Genomic DNA, 16,985 nt, shown 5'->3' on the forward strand with positions numbered 1-16,985 from the left:
TAGAAGATATATGAATAATTAAAAGGTAAATAAAATGGTGCTCAACATTATTTGTTATAAGTAAAATGCATATTGAAATTGCAGTGAGAAACCATTGTGTACTAGTTAGAAAAGCAAAGGTCAAAAAACGCTGACAATACCAAAAGCTGGTGAGAATGTGGAACAACTGGAACTCTCCTACACTGCTGGTGGAAGTGAAGATTGGTAAAATCACTTGGAGAGCTGTTAGTTTCTTATAAAATTAAGTACACACTCATATATAAACTAGCAATACCACTTCTAGGTTTATGCCCAAAAGAAATGAAACAAGAAGTCCAAAAATTTGTACAAGAATGTCCATGGCAGCCTCATTCAGAATAGTCATTAAGCTAGAAAGACCCAAATGTCCATCTACAGGAAATTGGACAGAAATGTGGATGATAGATACTCCATAATGTGGAATATTACTAAACAATACAAAACAATGTATTATTGATGCATACAACAACATAGATGAATCTCAAAAATATATTAAATGAAAAAACCAGACATAGAACACATACTGAATGATTAAATTTACATGAAGTCCAGGAATAAGCACAACTACTTTTCAGTGATATAAACAAAAAGATGATTGCTTTGGAGGAATAACAGGAGTGAACTGTTTAGGAGAGTCATGAAGGAATTTTCTAGAGTGAAGGAAATGTACTATATCTTGTTTGGGGGCCAGTTACAATTGTCAAATATACAATTGTCAAAATGCAACAACCTGAAGTTTTTAAGGCCTCTGTATTTTACTGTTTGAGAATTAACCCTCAGTGAAAAATAAAAATAAAAAATGAAGCACAATAGCTTCTTGAAGAGACGTTTTACTAATACAACTTTATAGAGGCAATTTCCAAAGTCTTGGATTAGAAAGAAAGAAAGTGATACTCTGAAGAAGGTGCTGGCTTTTTACCTAGAGAAAATGGCAGTCTGCTTGACATCAGCCCTTTACCTCTAGAGACAAAGAGTGGAATAAAAATAGTAGAATTGCTTTTCTCTGAAACTAAACAGATCATGTCTAATCAATTTGTGCTGATTGAAGGGATAGAAGCTTGACACACAGAAGCAGTCGTTAAATTTTTACTTAAAGTTTTATAGTGATCTATATTTCAAAGGGGAGTTAATTGAAAGTGAAAATATTTTGGGTTTCAGTTCTTTTTTTTAACATATCATGTTAGTCCTATCTTAAATATTTAGTATCTTTAAGTCAGATACAAAAGCAAGACAAAGCTTGCTAAACACACATGGATACCAAGGGAGTGGTTTCCTTAGCAATGCTACCCACATGTATTAAGCACCCAGCTCAAATTTATGAGAGCAGCCACACAAAGACAGAGTGCTAAATTGCCTAGACTATTACTTGTGGATTACATGTAGAATTTTACTAGTTTATGATAGAAATGTTTCATTCTAAAAAGTTCTTTCTTTGAAAGAATTTATCTAGTACCATTGCACATGCATGTCTCATACTACACATGTAAAAATACATATATATTTATGTATATATGTATATGTATATATGATTAATACTATAACATCTGGCATTTTGAGGAATTGAAATTGCTGGAATGTTCTACATCATTTTTCAATGATGACAGTAGCAAATCTTCTGACAGAGATTGAAGAAAAAATAATGATGTAGATGTTTATTTTGGAAGATATTTTCTAGGGAGAGGGTTTTAAGCAAAGATATATTACTTGAATCCTAGAGCTGAAAGGAATTAGGGGTCATCTGGTTCATCTTCCATGCCCAAACTAGAACTCTCTCTACTACATTGACTGATGACTAACCTGTCTCTGCTTGAATTCTTTCAGCAACAGGGAAGTTTCTACTTTGGAAGTCAGCCCAATCAGATTCCTCTCTTGAGAAAAATTAATGTAGAGTTGCAAATACTGACTGTTCTTTTAAGCTCTGGAGCTGAAAGTTTACACAGAGTCAAAACTAGAGATGCAAACATAATGGTAGAAAGAGAAGTGAGACAGTGAAAAAGGAGAGGAAGACAAGTTACCAAAAAAGAGAATGACAGAGAGGAAAAGAGACAAGAAGCCATGCACTCCTTGCCAGAGTCATCTTGCTTCCTGACTCTCTCTCTGGTTCCTCATCCAAGCACTTTCCAGTCATCTGTCCTTGAGTTTTAGTACCTCAAGATGTGTGCCATTTGGAGAGACAGACTTCTAGAAAATATAAAACTGATCTAAACAATCAGAATTGTCTGAGATGGCAATTATAGAGGCACGTTATCTCACCACCTGAGTACCAGTCTTGGTGATCTCTTCTTGACATACAGAGGGATATTTGGGTTCTCAGGAGATGGAGCCTCAGCAAGAAGAAGCTGAGGAAATTAAGACTTTGACAGTTTGCCATGACCACTGCAAGATGGGATCCATTTTTGCCAATATAAAGTATTGCTGTTAAAACAAGTGTCTTTTAAGCTAAAAGTAACAAAAAAAATTTCTTAAGTTACCAGTGGTTGGAGAATATTATTTCGTTTTCTGCAAAATCATAAGAGGAAGAAAAAAAACATAGACATTGTAACAATAGGAACTTGGCAAAAATATGATAATGACAAATTTGAAAAACTTGTATTCTTTGTTTTTGTCCAAGAAAATATGTTCACTTCCATCAATACAACTTCAGGTAAATTCACTGTTTTATTATGCAAACATTGTGCATTAGTTTGAAAGGTGACTTTTTCTCAATATTCTTCTTTGTTACTCACTCTTGACATTTTTTAAGGTAACTTCCTCTTTCTTTTGGTTTATTTTTTGGGTACACTTATTTCCTTCCATAAAAGGTATATACCTTAACAATTGTAGGCATTTTTTCCAGGTTAATCTCTAGGAAAAGTACTTTATTGCTGACTTAGAAATCCAGTTCCATCATATCTATGGATAAGAGTGCCTCTGAATATTACTAAATGATATGGAATAGATTGATACACTTCAGATATTTACCAGAAAATCAGAGTATAATTCCTTCTCCAAGAAAGGAAACCTAGCAATTATATTTTTTAAAAAGTTTCTTTAATCCCAGTAGAGTGCCAAAAATAGAAAAATATGTAAAAAATCAAAAGTCTGAAACATGCTGAATCTACTACAGTTTAGCCACATATCAAAGCCATTTAGAGACTAAAAGTATTTATTGTCTTCCACATTTAAAAGAAAGGCTTAGGGGCTTCCCTGGTGGCGCAGTGGTTGAGAGTCCGCCTGCCAATGCAGGGGACATGGGTTCGTGCCCCAGTCCGGGAAGATCCCACATGCCGTGGAGCGGCTGGGCCCGTGAGCCTGGCTGCTGAGCCTCTGCATCCGGAGCCTGTGCTCCACAACGGGAGAGGCCACAACAGTGAGAGGCCCATGTACCGCAAAAAAAAAAGTAAAAAAAAACCATAGTAGATACTCCATACAAGATTTAGACTCTTGTCTTGCTTTTGGTAAACAGTACCAATGAGATTATAATCTCAAAAAAAGCAAACTGTAGCTGATTTTGATACTACTTTAAGACATTCTTTGAAAGTAAGTTCCAAAGGTTTTCTTTTTTCAAGCTGTACCCCAAAATTGGACACTGATTTTCGGATTGATTAGAACAAATTATGAAAGTGGTAATTTAAATACATAAACACCGTAAAATCATTAAAGTTCTTTCCACTATTTTTTTCTGAGAAACATATTTTTTTAAGTCTATGTATTGATCAATAATGTGTGCCTACTAACCAAAAATAAAAGATACTAACAATGGTTGGGGGGAGACAGAGAGAGAGGAAATGAGGAAGAAGTTGTCTTCAGGGAAATCTTAAGTTTTGCAGGAGGTTCTAAACCTCCAGTGCAGCTGATTCAATTGTCTCATATCCAAGGAATGAAACATCCTCCAGAAGTTCTAACTTTTAAGTAAAATGTTTATGTATAAACACTACATTTTCATAGTCATCAATTCCTTTTCTACAGACTAACCACAATAAGTTTTGCATGTAATTAATAGTGACATAATTTTTAAACAGTTCCAACCTTACAGCCACAAAGAGGTAATAACTTAGGAAAACTAGGTGTGAAAAGGAAGCATCTGACAGGTGGTTTTCTGGGTCAGCTCTTTGGTTTCTTGCTCCAGTGAAGGGAAGTGTATGATTAATGAAATCTTAGTTTTTTTTAAAACAAAGTGATTAGCTAGATAATCACCTTAAGTCTTTTACCCAAAGGGATAAACTTATCAGTAGTTTCCCTTTAAATGTCAGAGAAAAACTCTATTCTCAAATGTATGTGGGTACAATTTTAAAATGCTATGGATTAATGCAAACAATAAATTAAGCAAAATTAAAACTGAAATAGCTCCTTTCATAGCTTTCCTGGATATCTTCTGAATATCTGGCTATTACTATGCCTCCTATAGGTTACATCCATGTGGCATGCTGGGCTTCACTGGCTGTCATGAAAGAACTTGATATATGACCTTTTCCCTGTGGCTAGGGAGAAAGGTGGGGAATATTTAAAACCACAAAGTTCAAGAGATACAGCTAACTTCAGAATGAACTGAGTGAACAATGACATATGACTTCAGTGTTGTGAAAGGCGTCAAAAGTAGGGATTTAAGGACAGAGAAAATTCTTGCTAAGTTATGAGGCAGCCCAGCATGACTGAATTAAAAAAAGATCCAAAGAGTTGGCTGGAGATACATGAGCAAAGTCTAACTTCCTGGGAAGAAGAATGGCAAGGGTCTAGCAAGTTGTCTGGGGAGGTTTCCCAGGAGACCAGAATGAAAATCAGAAAAAGGGCAGACCATGGACATATGGGGTGAAAACTAAAGTTTGATGATCATATTGGTGCTAAATATGCATTTTCTTATTCAGTTTTCACAATCCATGGGCTATAGCCATTAGCATACTCATAAAACTAAATATTAGTAGGCATACAGCTAGAAAGAGGCAGAAAGTGCATTAAAACCTGAATCTTTTTGACTTCGCAGCCCATGAACTTTACAAATATCTTTCATTTTGTAGATAAGAAAACTGAAATTAAGTCATCTGCTTAAGGTCACCTATATTTAGAAACGGCAATAAAGACAATCATCATGGATACCAGTGGAAGGTAGCAGACTAATTCCAGAATACACATGCTGTTGGGATTAAAGAACCTAATAAAATACAATACTTTATTCTCAGCCATGCAAGGATTGGTTAGGGAAGCGAATTCAGGCAAAAAGGAATTTATTTGCTTCAGATAGGAAGCAAATAAAGACTGTCAGTTCTATCTGACCCTTAGAAAGACATTTAAAATTTTTTCCTAATCAAGAAAAAAAATAAGGCTAAGATTTATGGGACTTTCTCTATACTAGAAGTCAAATAATTAGCAATTCAAGATATACAGAAGGCCAGGAAATTCTTGGCAGGAGCTACCTTTGAGAGCAATCAATACTCCAGGTAGGAAGTCTAGAGCCACAATCAATGGGGAGGTTTTATTCAGCCATATAGATACCACAGACAAATGAACAGAGAGGAGTGGAAGCTAGAAAACAGAGCTAAAGATTAGAAGTCAGAAAGATAGCCAATCCATGAGTGAAATCAGAATTATTGATCCAAAATGAGACTACTGAATATATAAAAATGAGCAAGAGAGTGCTTTTGGACACATAAAATGGCATTGTTTTCTAGACAGCCTATAAACTATACAATCACTAGGGGCCAAATACGTTGAGCTTACTAGATCTTACAAGGAGTTCATACAAATTAACAAATATATCCTGGTTGCCTGTGTTCTAGCTACTATACATACTACAATGAACAAGACAAAGATTCTGACTTCAGAAGGTTTATGTTCTGGTATAGGAGACAGATAATAGAAAAATAAACATATAAAATAATGTTCAGTGATTGTCAATGCTAAGAAGAAAACTTGAAAATGATTGATGGGAAGCTTAGGGCCTTCGAGAAAGTGAGAATTTCAAAGAGAATTTCTCTGAGGTAGGGACATTTGAGCATAGACAGGAATGAAATTAAGAAACCAGCCCTGTGAATTTCAAGGGAAAGAAAACAAAAGGTGAAAACCCATAAAAAATAAACAAACTTCATGTCTGAGCAAAAATAAGAGGACCACTGTGGCCAGAACAGAATGAGCAAGGCAAGGAGTCATAGGTGAGGTCAAAGAGAGAGGATTCAGATCATGTAAGCCTGTGTAGGTAAGGAGTTTCGTTGAAGTGTGAGCAAAAAAGTGACATCCTCAGTTGGCATCTTCAAAAGGTGAACAGTCACAACAGAAAGATTAAATAGCTGAGGAGCCTACATACAAGAGGATGGTGGCTTGGACAAGAATGGTAATACTGGAGACGGTGGGTTTTGAATACAGTGTGTATGTTGAAGGAAATAAGGGAAAGAGAGGAGTCAAAAATGATTTTCTAGGTATTTTGGCCTAAACAACTTAATAAGTAGAAGTACCACTTATTAAATGGTGACGGCTGAGAAAGGAGCAGGTGTTAGATGGTGGTAGGGAGGGACAATGAGTGAATAAGGCACATTTGACCAAAAGCTCAGTATTAGAAGTGTTCAGTTTGAGATGACCACTGCAGGCATCTAAGAAGAGATGTTGAGTTGCTGCTTTAGATATGTTTTGAAGTTCAGAAGAAAGATTCAAGCAAAAATTTTACACTAAGATTCAGCAATGTACACATGGTATGTGAAGTCACAGGACTGGAAAAAAAACAAAACAAAACAGGGAACTATTTAGAAAGTAAGCACTATCACTAGAATAACTGAGACCTGAAAGGTTTGACTAGATACCTCATCACGGTCACCTAACTAGGAAGAAAGGGTGCAAAGACTGGAACCAAGACGTATCCGAGTCCACGTTCTTATTCTGTACTTTCCAAAATCATTTACTATATCAGTGCTGATTTAATCATCTTCATAGCGGCCTTGGGAAACAAGTATTTTATAACTGTTTATATGTGATAAAACTTTTCAAAACTACATACAACTAATAAATTATAAAACATTTGTATCCTATGAAAAGTTGAAGGAATTAATTTTTTTTTTTTTTGCGGTATGTGGGCCTCTCACTGTTGTGGCCTCTCCCGTTGCGGAGCACAGGCTCCGGATGCGCAGGCTCAGCAGCCATGGCTCACAGGCCCAGCCGCTCTGCGGCATGTGGGATCTTCCCAGACCGGGGCACGAACCCGTGTCCCCTGCATCGGCAGGCGGACTCTCAACCACTGCGCCATCAGGGAAGCCCGAAGGAGTTAATATTTAAGAACACAGGCTCAGAATATGAACTAGATGTATCCAATTCTGGCTCCATTGTTTGCTATTTGACCTTGGGCAAGTTAATAAAACTTTCTGTGCCTCAGTTTCTTTATCTGTAGGACAGAGAGAATAATTGTACCTCCTTGTAGGGTTGTTGTTATGCTTAAGTATGGTAACATTTGTAAAACACTTTGAAGAGTACCTGACACATAGCAAGAGTTATAATGGTGTAGCTAGGGTTATCATCTAGGTTAGAGGCAACAGAGTAGTTTGGTTAAGAGTGAGGGCCCTACTACCAGATTTCCTGGCAGTGCATTCAGGCTGCCAGATTTATTGACTGTGAGTCTTGTGCAAGTTAATCTACCTGGGTCTCAGTTTCCTCATTTATATATTGGGAATAAGAAAAGTATATACCTCATAGGGTGACTGTGATGACCCAATACACAAATAAACCTATAGTATTTAGAACAATGCATGGCACATATTAAGTTCTCAATGAATGTTAAGTATTGATATCTACTCCAGATCCATTCTAACGTCCAATATACCCCAACTGCACTCTGGGCATCAAACAATAGCTATTATGAAAAACATAATTAGCAAGCTTACAAGAGCTCAAATTTCACAAAACCCACACTTTGGGTACTTTTATGAATCAAATCCATAAATATTTAGAGGCTTGCCTGACACTAATCGCCATCAAAGCTTTCATTGCAAAGCAATAAACACCAGGAATTTTCATGAGAGATACTGTGAATAGGACAGTTGTTTTTGTTCATAAATCAGGTAGTGACCTCAATCATTAATAAACAAATCAGAGCCACAGTAGCAAGAAAATGTAAAGAGTAATTGGTAAGGAATCCAATAAATTTATTCAACACAAATAATCAAAACAAAGAATTTATTCTTAATTCTGCCATGCTAATGGCTTCTGTTAAAATGAAAATGATTAAGTCAAATTTGGTTTTAATTTGTTGTGGCTAGATGCAGTTTTCCCCAAGGTGATAAATTACTGTGGGAGCAAGTCAAATAATGTGAAATTTACTATGAGCCTGCTGTTGCATGAAAGTGGAATGAAACAAGAAACAATTCAAGAGTTATTTAGCATATAGTTCACTGAATTCAAGAAGGAAAAAGTATTACTAAAACCTCATATACCTTTATTACTGTTGCTCTGTTGTTGAAGAAAGAATTACTTTTATATCAAGACTGGTAATTTTCTATGCCATGCTCTTGGGGCACACCATATCTGTGATCTGGACAATCTTTCAACTCCAAAGATTTCATAGGATCACAGAATGCTTCTGTTGTGAGACATGCCAGAAATAGTTTGTCCCAACTTTCTCAGTATATAAACTAGAAAAATGAGGCCCAGAAAGGTTTAATGACCTCCTCAAGTTCCACTTGGGACAGAGCCAGAAGTTGCCTTGGGTTCTGTTTAGTCCAAATAGGAAAGAGAGATGGAAAGGAGGTGGAGAGAGTAAGTAGAGAGGAGCCGGTCTTTCAGCCTGCAATTTATTTAATATTCATTAAAAAAAAACTAATTTTCTAACGCTCTCCTTTCTCCAATTAAGCAGGTGTTAACGTACTCTTCAGCTACCTAACAACACTGTCCCAGCATTTATTTCTTTACTGTTTTAAAAGTTGTACTAGGGGGCTTCCCTGGTGGCGCAGTGGTTGAGAGTCCGCCTGCCGATGCAGGGGACACGGGTTCGTGCCCCGGTCTGGGAAGATCCCACATGCCGCAGAGCGGCTAGGCCCGTAAGCCATGGCTGCTGAGCCTGCGCATCCGGAGCCTGTGCTCTGCAAGGGGAGAGGCCACAACAGTGAGAGGCCCGCCTACCGCAAAAAAAAAAAAAAAAAAAAAAAAAAAAAAAAAAAGTTGTACTAGGATACAGTAGTTTGGATTTGTGAACTTTAAATATTTTTTTGAAGAAATTATTTCAATGAGTTTGTCTATTTTTGCCCTTTCAAGCTTTCAGAAAAAATAGTGGGCAATATCTGAATCTCTCCATCAGGAACAACCACCAAAAAGTGGGAGTATAATTGAAAATTGTAGAAAAAGAAAGTTGAAGCACCTGCAAACATAACAGAAGGAAAGACCACAGTGGGTGATGAAGGGTCACAGCAGAAAGAAGGAGAAAGATAATCAGAATGACTCAGAAATTTTCACTTGGTATTGAAACAGAAAGTGGTAAATTTCATGTCATAAGGAAGCTGTCCTACTAGATAATGACAAAGGGTAACTAAGGAGTCATTCTACAAAGGAAACTATTTTTTTGTAAGTGGAAATCAATGGGTGCATTCCCCCCACCAGCACCATCTGCCACTGAGTCTGTAGTTTTGCATTTCACCTGAAGCGGCTGATTAAACCTCTGACACTTGGAGCAGAACAGGGACTTTTGTTTTTAATTTAATTTAATTTTTTTTTATACAGCAGGTTCTTATTAGTTATCTACTTTACACATATTAGTGTATATATGTCAATCCCAATCTCCCAGTTCATTCCACCACCAAGAACAGGGACTTGTAATCTTTACAGTGTGCTGCGCTAATCGGACCAGCAACTGTGCAAGGCACAGAGAGACCTGACCTTCTGTGATGACAGCATTAAGTGGAGTAGAAAGAGATGTATTAGGTATCTTAAGTTACTCTGGTGCTGAGCACTGGTTATGTCAGCCTAAGAGAAAAGACAATATGAGAAGACTTGCCTCAGGTCAGGACTTTAATCATGAGAAGAAAAGATGATTCGCTCATACTCACTAAGCTAACCCCTGCCGAGAGTCCTTTTTTCCCAGCTCCTACTCAAAATATGAACTAGAAAGAATGAGGGAAGGGCTAAAAGAGGAAATAAAGAGGCTAGATTGACATCTTAGTGTCCTGTACAGTTTAAGTTTTGCTCAAATGTATGCACTAGTGATACAGGCAGAGTCAATAATAGAGCATGGGTCCTATCTCTCAGTCAGGGGCCCTTTCAATTATGGCAGAAGCTCTAAACCTTGCACTGGACATCTAAGCTTAGGCCATAAGTGGGTCTTTCTTGAATTCATCCAGCAAATCCATATTAGGTTAAATTCATAATTAAGAAATCTCCAGACACCAATTTGTAGAAATTGGGTATTGTTGTCAGTGAATAGGCTTATCAACAGCATGTGCACAGTCTTCTTCATCCAGAATAATTTAGCTCCCCAGATAGTCTCAATTCTTCAAGCCTGCCCCAAACTCATTGTCCTTCACATTCATTCTGACAAGTAACTACATTTTTATTACTCAGTGTTGGGCAACATGAATATATCCTTCCTTCCCTCCCTCCCTCCATCCATCCCTCCATCCCTCCCTTTCTTCCTCTCTCTCTCCCTCTTTCTTTCTTTCTCTTTCTTTTCTTTCTTTCTCTTTCTTTCTTTCTTTCTTTCTTTCTTTCTTCCCTTCTTTCTACTATTGTTTACAGGAAACTATAATAAACACTTTCTTAGTCCGTTCAGGCTGCTATAACAAACTACCCTAGACTGGGTGACTTATAAACAACAGATATTTATTTCTCACAGTTCTGGAGGCTGGGAAGTGCAGGGTCAAGGTGCTGGCAGATGTGGTTTCCGGTAAGTACCTACTTCCTTGTTGCTAGAGGGCTGTGTGGCTATGTTCTCACTGTGTCCTCACATTGCAGAAAGGGCATTAATTCCATTCATGAGGGCTCATGACCTAATCACCTTCCAAAGGCTCTACCACATTGGGGATTAGGCTTCAGTATATGAATTTGGTGGGACACAAACATTCAGTCCAGTCCACTCCCTTTTCCTTGGTTTTGGGTTCAAAAGGCACCAAGCCAATGTTTCTATATGCCAAGAACCAGTATTCAAATTAATTGGTGGCATTCTATTTATATTTTGTTTCTATGAACAAATCTTCAGATGGCTTAGTCTAGATCCTACCAGCTGTTTTTTAAATGCGTTGTCAAATTAATTTGGCATGTATTATAGAAAAGGTTTCTGACAAGTTTTATATTTTATACAAAGCAAACCAAAACCTTGAATTTTAAATTTCTGGATGACCCATAACAAGTCAGTTCAAAATGTAAGACTTGCAATGAGTTTATAATATTCTGCCTCCACATTGTAACAAGATAAAGAAGCAGCACATGTTTGGGACATCCCTGACCTTGTCCCATGGGATCCATTTTTCTTATAAGCTAGTCCTTACAGTGTCAGAATCAGTGTCATGGCTACACAAAATAAAGTAGCAATTTTGTTTGCAAGGGTTAGCTGCAGATAGTTCAGTTGCCTCACTTTCTGACAAATTAGAGGAAATAATAAAATCTCAAGTTGTTGAACTGTGACTTTGAATCAGGGTAGAGCTACCATTAAAATCCAGATCGAGACTTTCAGTAGCACTTTTAATGGATAATATAACTGAAGAAGCAGATTCAGGGCAAATCATTTTTACGTATTTTCCAGGAGGCTGGTACCTAGTTAACAGTGTTAAATAGAATTGAGGAAGTGGGACTTGGAAGGTAGATGAGGTGCTGAAGATGCAAAATATTGTAAGCATGATCTTTCTAGATTGCAAATCTGAAACATGCCACACCTTTCCACCCTCGCTTAAAGCCTTTAGTGACTCCTGTCGTCCTCTAGATAAATATGAAGCTCCTTAGCCAACAATGTGATCCCTGTTACTTCTTCTCATCCCACAATCATTTCATTGTCTCCCCTTTTATCTGGAGCTAGCCAGCTCTCAGCCACACTGTGTTCTTTTACCCTGTGCCTTTTCACATGGTCACAGATACAGCTGCTTGGTTTGCTCAACTCCGTTGCATCTTCACTTTAATGTACCTTCCTTAATGAGCCAGCTAAAATCACATTTCAGCCAGTATTCTAGATGTCACAGGTTCTATCAATCAGATGCACTAGTAAACGAAGAGAAGAAAACTAGAGGACAATAATTTATTCATATGGACAACATAATATCAAATGTTATCTTAAAAGTTGACTGGTCAATTCCTATCTTTCTTTAAAGAGGACTTAACCATCTAAAAGAAACATTCCTTTTAAAAAATCCTATAATTCTAAACATAGTCCAACAGAAAAATATCATATGCTTTAATTAAAGTAAATGTTAGAACAGCTGTGTGTCATCATTCGTTTATTCTTTCAAACAGGTATTTGTTGGTTCCCTTCTGTGTACTCAGTGAAAGAACTGTAATCAATGTATTTGTATCAGTGACCCAATATCTACCAGGGATGATAGGATGTTATGCTACAGTAGCAAACAGTGCCTGACTCAGTGACTTAGAAAAACAAAGATTTATTTCACATTTATGCTAAAATTCCACTATATCCTAACCTATATCTCTTTACTCTGGGATCCAGGCTGACAAAATAGAGACCATCTTGAACATTCCTATTCACTGAGTCAGAGGGCAAAAATGTATTCATAAATGTCTCCACTATACAAATGATATATGACTCTGTCATTCACAGCTGATTGGTCAGGATTAGTCACATGGACCAATGCAACGATGAGGGAGCCAGGATGGCCTCAGAAGGAAAGAATCTGAAATATTTAACAAATATCACCAATGTCCACTATGATCTGCCCTTCTGGGTAACCAAATATTTGGTTTATCCTCCTTTCTGAATGAAAAATACACTTATCTTTACCTAAGGGAGAAAATTCCAAAGGTCCATACAGTCATAGCATCAAGCTCTGGGCTCTATATGGCAGTTTCTACATTGAGGTTATGTGCAGTAGTGTGTGCATATCCAGGTGGGTCTTCTCTTTATCTGGAGAACTATAAACAAGAAAAAAATAAAAGACAAGCTATCTGCTTCTTACACAACCAATATGAAATGGTGGAACAGGAGTAAGATAACTGAAGTAAACCCTCCCATTCAGAAAAGGAGAGAGTGTGAAAAACACACAGTAGACAGTGATCCACAGCCCCCTACCCTAGAGTAGAGGCATGTTTCTTGACTAGGCTTCAATTCTATTCGCTGGGAAAAGTTCCCTAGTCCATTGTTCTCTGTGGCCCTTAGATCTGATCTTTGTTCATTATACTCTCTGGCCATTTTAAAGTGGGCATTGATGAACAGGACAGCCTTGTGGGCTGAGCAGCTTCTTCAGTCTACTTCCTGACCTGTTAACCCAGGTTCTGGTTTCTTCTTAATCAATGTCTTTTCCTTTTTGTTCAACAGCTCCATGTGCCAACAATTGCATCAAAAATTCTCTTCAAGACATTTCTCTCATTCTCTCTTGACTTAGTTGCACGTATCTGGAGGCTATATGGCTTCAATCATAGAACCGTACACTTAATCTCCTTTCCCTGAGCCATTTTTCTTCTGAAAAAAATTTACTGGGCACTCCTTAATCCATTTAGAAGTTTTAACAATAAGTATGACAGCAATGCTCTTGATTTGTCCTTGTTTGTAGGCTGAATTTTAAGAAGTCTTTGTAGCTTAAAACAGATCTGTTTTAGCTTTTACTGTTAGGGGTTTAGATAGAGTTGCCTGTTAATTTCTGGACTCTATATGTACTCTTTCATTACTACTTGCAAACTGACTGATTATTTGCTAAGCTTGTCTCTTTCTTATATTGCTTTGTCACATGCCACAAAAAGCATTCAATGTATCCTACTAACATTCTAATACCCATTTTTTCCTCTTTAAGCTGCTAACTCATTAGGTATACTGTCCTCTTTCCTTGTTATCCCAAGCAAGTCTTGGCAAGCAAGTCTTAGTCCATCACCACCCAACTGGATTGCCTATCTTCTAGCCCCAGTATCAGTTTCCTTGAAAGCTGAAAACGGTCTCCCCTCATCAAGCTAATCCCACATATTTTAACATTTTTATTTATTTCGGTAGCATTGTATACCTCATATCAATTTCTGAAGCATTTCAAGTTGTGCTAGCTGTGAGTAGAAAGCTACCAGCAAAATCTCAATAACCAATAACATAAAGATCTTTATGTTCTTTATAGAGGGGAAATCTAGCACTTCCTCTTTACGTTTTGCCACTACCTTTGTGCATAAAACTCACATGGTTTTTCCCTTTGGTTTCTCCCAAAGTCTCCCTTTCTCTAGTCTTGAATTCATACACCACAAACTGCCATGAGAATCACCTCAATGTGATGCAAATCTGACTCTGATTATTGAATTTACATTTCTCAATTCTTCCTAAGCATACTGAGAATAAAAATCCTTTTTTTTTTTAAGTACATAAAGTCTTTCATGATGTAACCACACTGACTACCTTTCTAGCTCATCTTTGGCCATTCATCAACATACACATAGGCTCCAGTCATACAAAAATACTCTGGTCATTCTTGTTTCCACCAGGAAGGCTTTCCCGTTTTGCTTCTCTTTTGTTAACTCTTACACCTTTTTTAAGATTCAACTCAAACACAGAGAAATTCTTTCAAGACCCTCTCTTTAAGTTGGGTTACTTAAATTTCTTCCTTCCATAGTATCTTGTGAATAACTTTATCAAATTGCTTTTTGCATTATGTTTTATTGTTTACTTTTGTTCCCTAACGTGGACTATTAGCTCTTTGATGTCAATGACTTTCCAATTTGTTTCAATTCTTAGAACAGTGACAGACCTGTGATTGGTATTCATTTTTCATTAATTAATTCAATCTATGTTTACAGAGTACCTGCTCTGTCACAGGGCACTGTGCTAGACTCAGAAAAGATAGAATAATTTGAATAACTTTTTACTTCCTTAGCTCAAGATACCTTGCTACTGAGTAGAGTTGATGTCATTTCCTGAGTGTGCCATGAAATTCTTCTAATCCCCAAAGGCACAGATGAAAACATCTGATTATGAGAAAGAAATTTGATTTAGGCAAGTGGACTGTTGCCTTGTAATTTTATGCGGTCAAAATCCTGACCCTGATCTCTAAACATATGAAAGCTAGCCTGGTTCCATTATACAGGGTTTTGTAATATGTTTTACTAAATCCAATGTAAGTCACAGGACAGAGTTTCGATCCTTTTCTTATTTCTTCCTTCCTAGTACTATTTTATTAATTAAAAATTAATAAACTTAAAGGTATTTATTTATTTATTTAAGAGCTTGCAAGACCTTATTCATAATGATTATACAGAATTAGGTTTTGAACACCTAGAGTTTTAAGTCTAGTTATCCTTACTTTAATACATAGATATTTTAATTTCTTGTGGGTTACTCCAATACCTATTTTTTTCAGCTTTCTTCATACTGCAAAATTTACTTAGAGCATGATTTCATGCTACCTTCAGGGTTGTGCCTTTATGTTCATAATTTTTTTAAATTATTTATTCCTTTTTGTAATAACTTCTCATAGCCTGGAGAAATTTTCCTTGCCGTATGCTCACCAAATCAGTTCAAATTCCAAGTTTCTTTTCTACAAAATTTGTTGTTTTTAATTTGGAACTATTAAATACTCTAAAAAGAAAGAAGGGTAATTCCAAATAAATGAGAAAGAAGTTTAAGTCAGAAAGAGAAAAACAAATACCATATGCTAACACATATATATGGAATCTAAAAAAAAAAAAAAAAAGGTTCTGAAGAACCTAGGGGCAGGGCAGGAATAAAGACGCAAACATAGAGAATAGACTTGAGGACACGGGGAAGGGGAAGGGGAAGCTGGGACAAAGTGAGAGAGTGGCATGGACTTATATATGATACCAAATGTAAAATAGATAGCCAGTGGGAAGCAGCTGCATAGCATAAGGAGGTCAGTTCTGTGCTTTGTGACTACCTAGAGGGGTGGGATAGGAATGTGGGAGGGAGAAGCAAAAGGGAGGGGATATGGGGATATGTATACGTATAGCTGATTCACTTTGTTATGTAGCAGAAACTAACACACCATTGTAAAGCAATTATACTCTAATAAAGATGTAAAAAAAATAAAAGAGAAAGAAGTTTAAAAATTTGTGTTTGTTAATGGTAATGGTACAAATGGTAGAAAGAAACATGTATAGTCAACATGTCCCTAACCCAGACCCCAACTTAGTGGGGTCAGACCTTGCTTCTGAGGTTTTTTTGACAGAACATGAAATATGTGGAGGCTCTATGCCGTGATAAAGAAAGAACAAAATTTGGAGTCAGGCACAGCTGAGAATAAATTGAGATTCTGGCATATGCCTAACCCCTTGCAAACCACTAGACGCTCAGCCTGAGCTCCTTGTCTCCTGAATAGTAGTAATACTCCTCAAATTTGCAGGATTGTTGCAAGGCTTAGAGATGAAATAGGTGACACACAGTAGACTCTGAAAAGGTATATTATTTTGTCAAGTGTCTTTTGAGAAATAAAGGAAATTATTTTCTATAAACTTTTATAATTATACTCTATCAGTCATTTTAGGGACTTTCCTTTTCTTTTTCTTTCATAGATTATTATTTCTTTAAAAAACAGAAAGAAGAGAAATTATAATTATGTTATATTTCATCCAGCCACATTTATGGATAATATTACTATAAGAAAAATTCCAATGTGAATATTGGGATTACTTAATTAAATAACAAATAAAGAGAAATGTTATAATATGCCAAACGTTTAGGGAAAGTGAGCTGAACAATTAGAGTGCCCATATGATCTAGCAACATGGAATGGAAAGGATAGGGCCCTCCTTCTATACAATGTACCTTAAACTTAAGTCTCAGATAATCAGAGCATTTTGGAAAATATGAATCATGGAATAACATATGGTAGTAACTTGACAGCTTAGCCTAGTAGAGCAGGTAAACAGTGATGGTAGTTGAT

The sequence above is a fragment of the Mesoplodon bidens genome, assembly GCF_964165515.1.
Source record: "Mesoplodon bidens genome assembly, chromosome: 2".
Lineage (NCBI taxonomy): Eukaryota > Metazoa > Chordata > Mammalia > Artiodactyla > Ziphiidae > Mesoplodon > Mesoplodon bidens.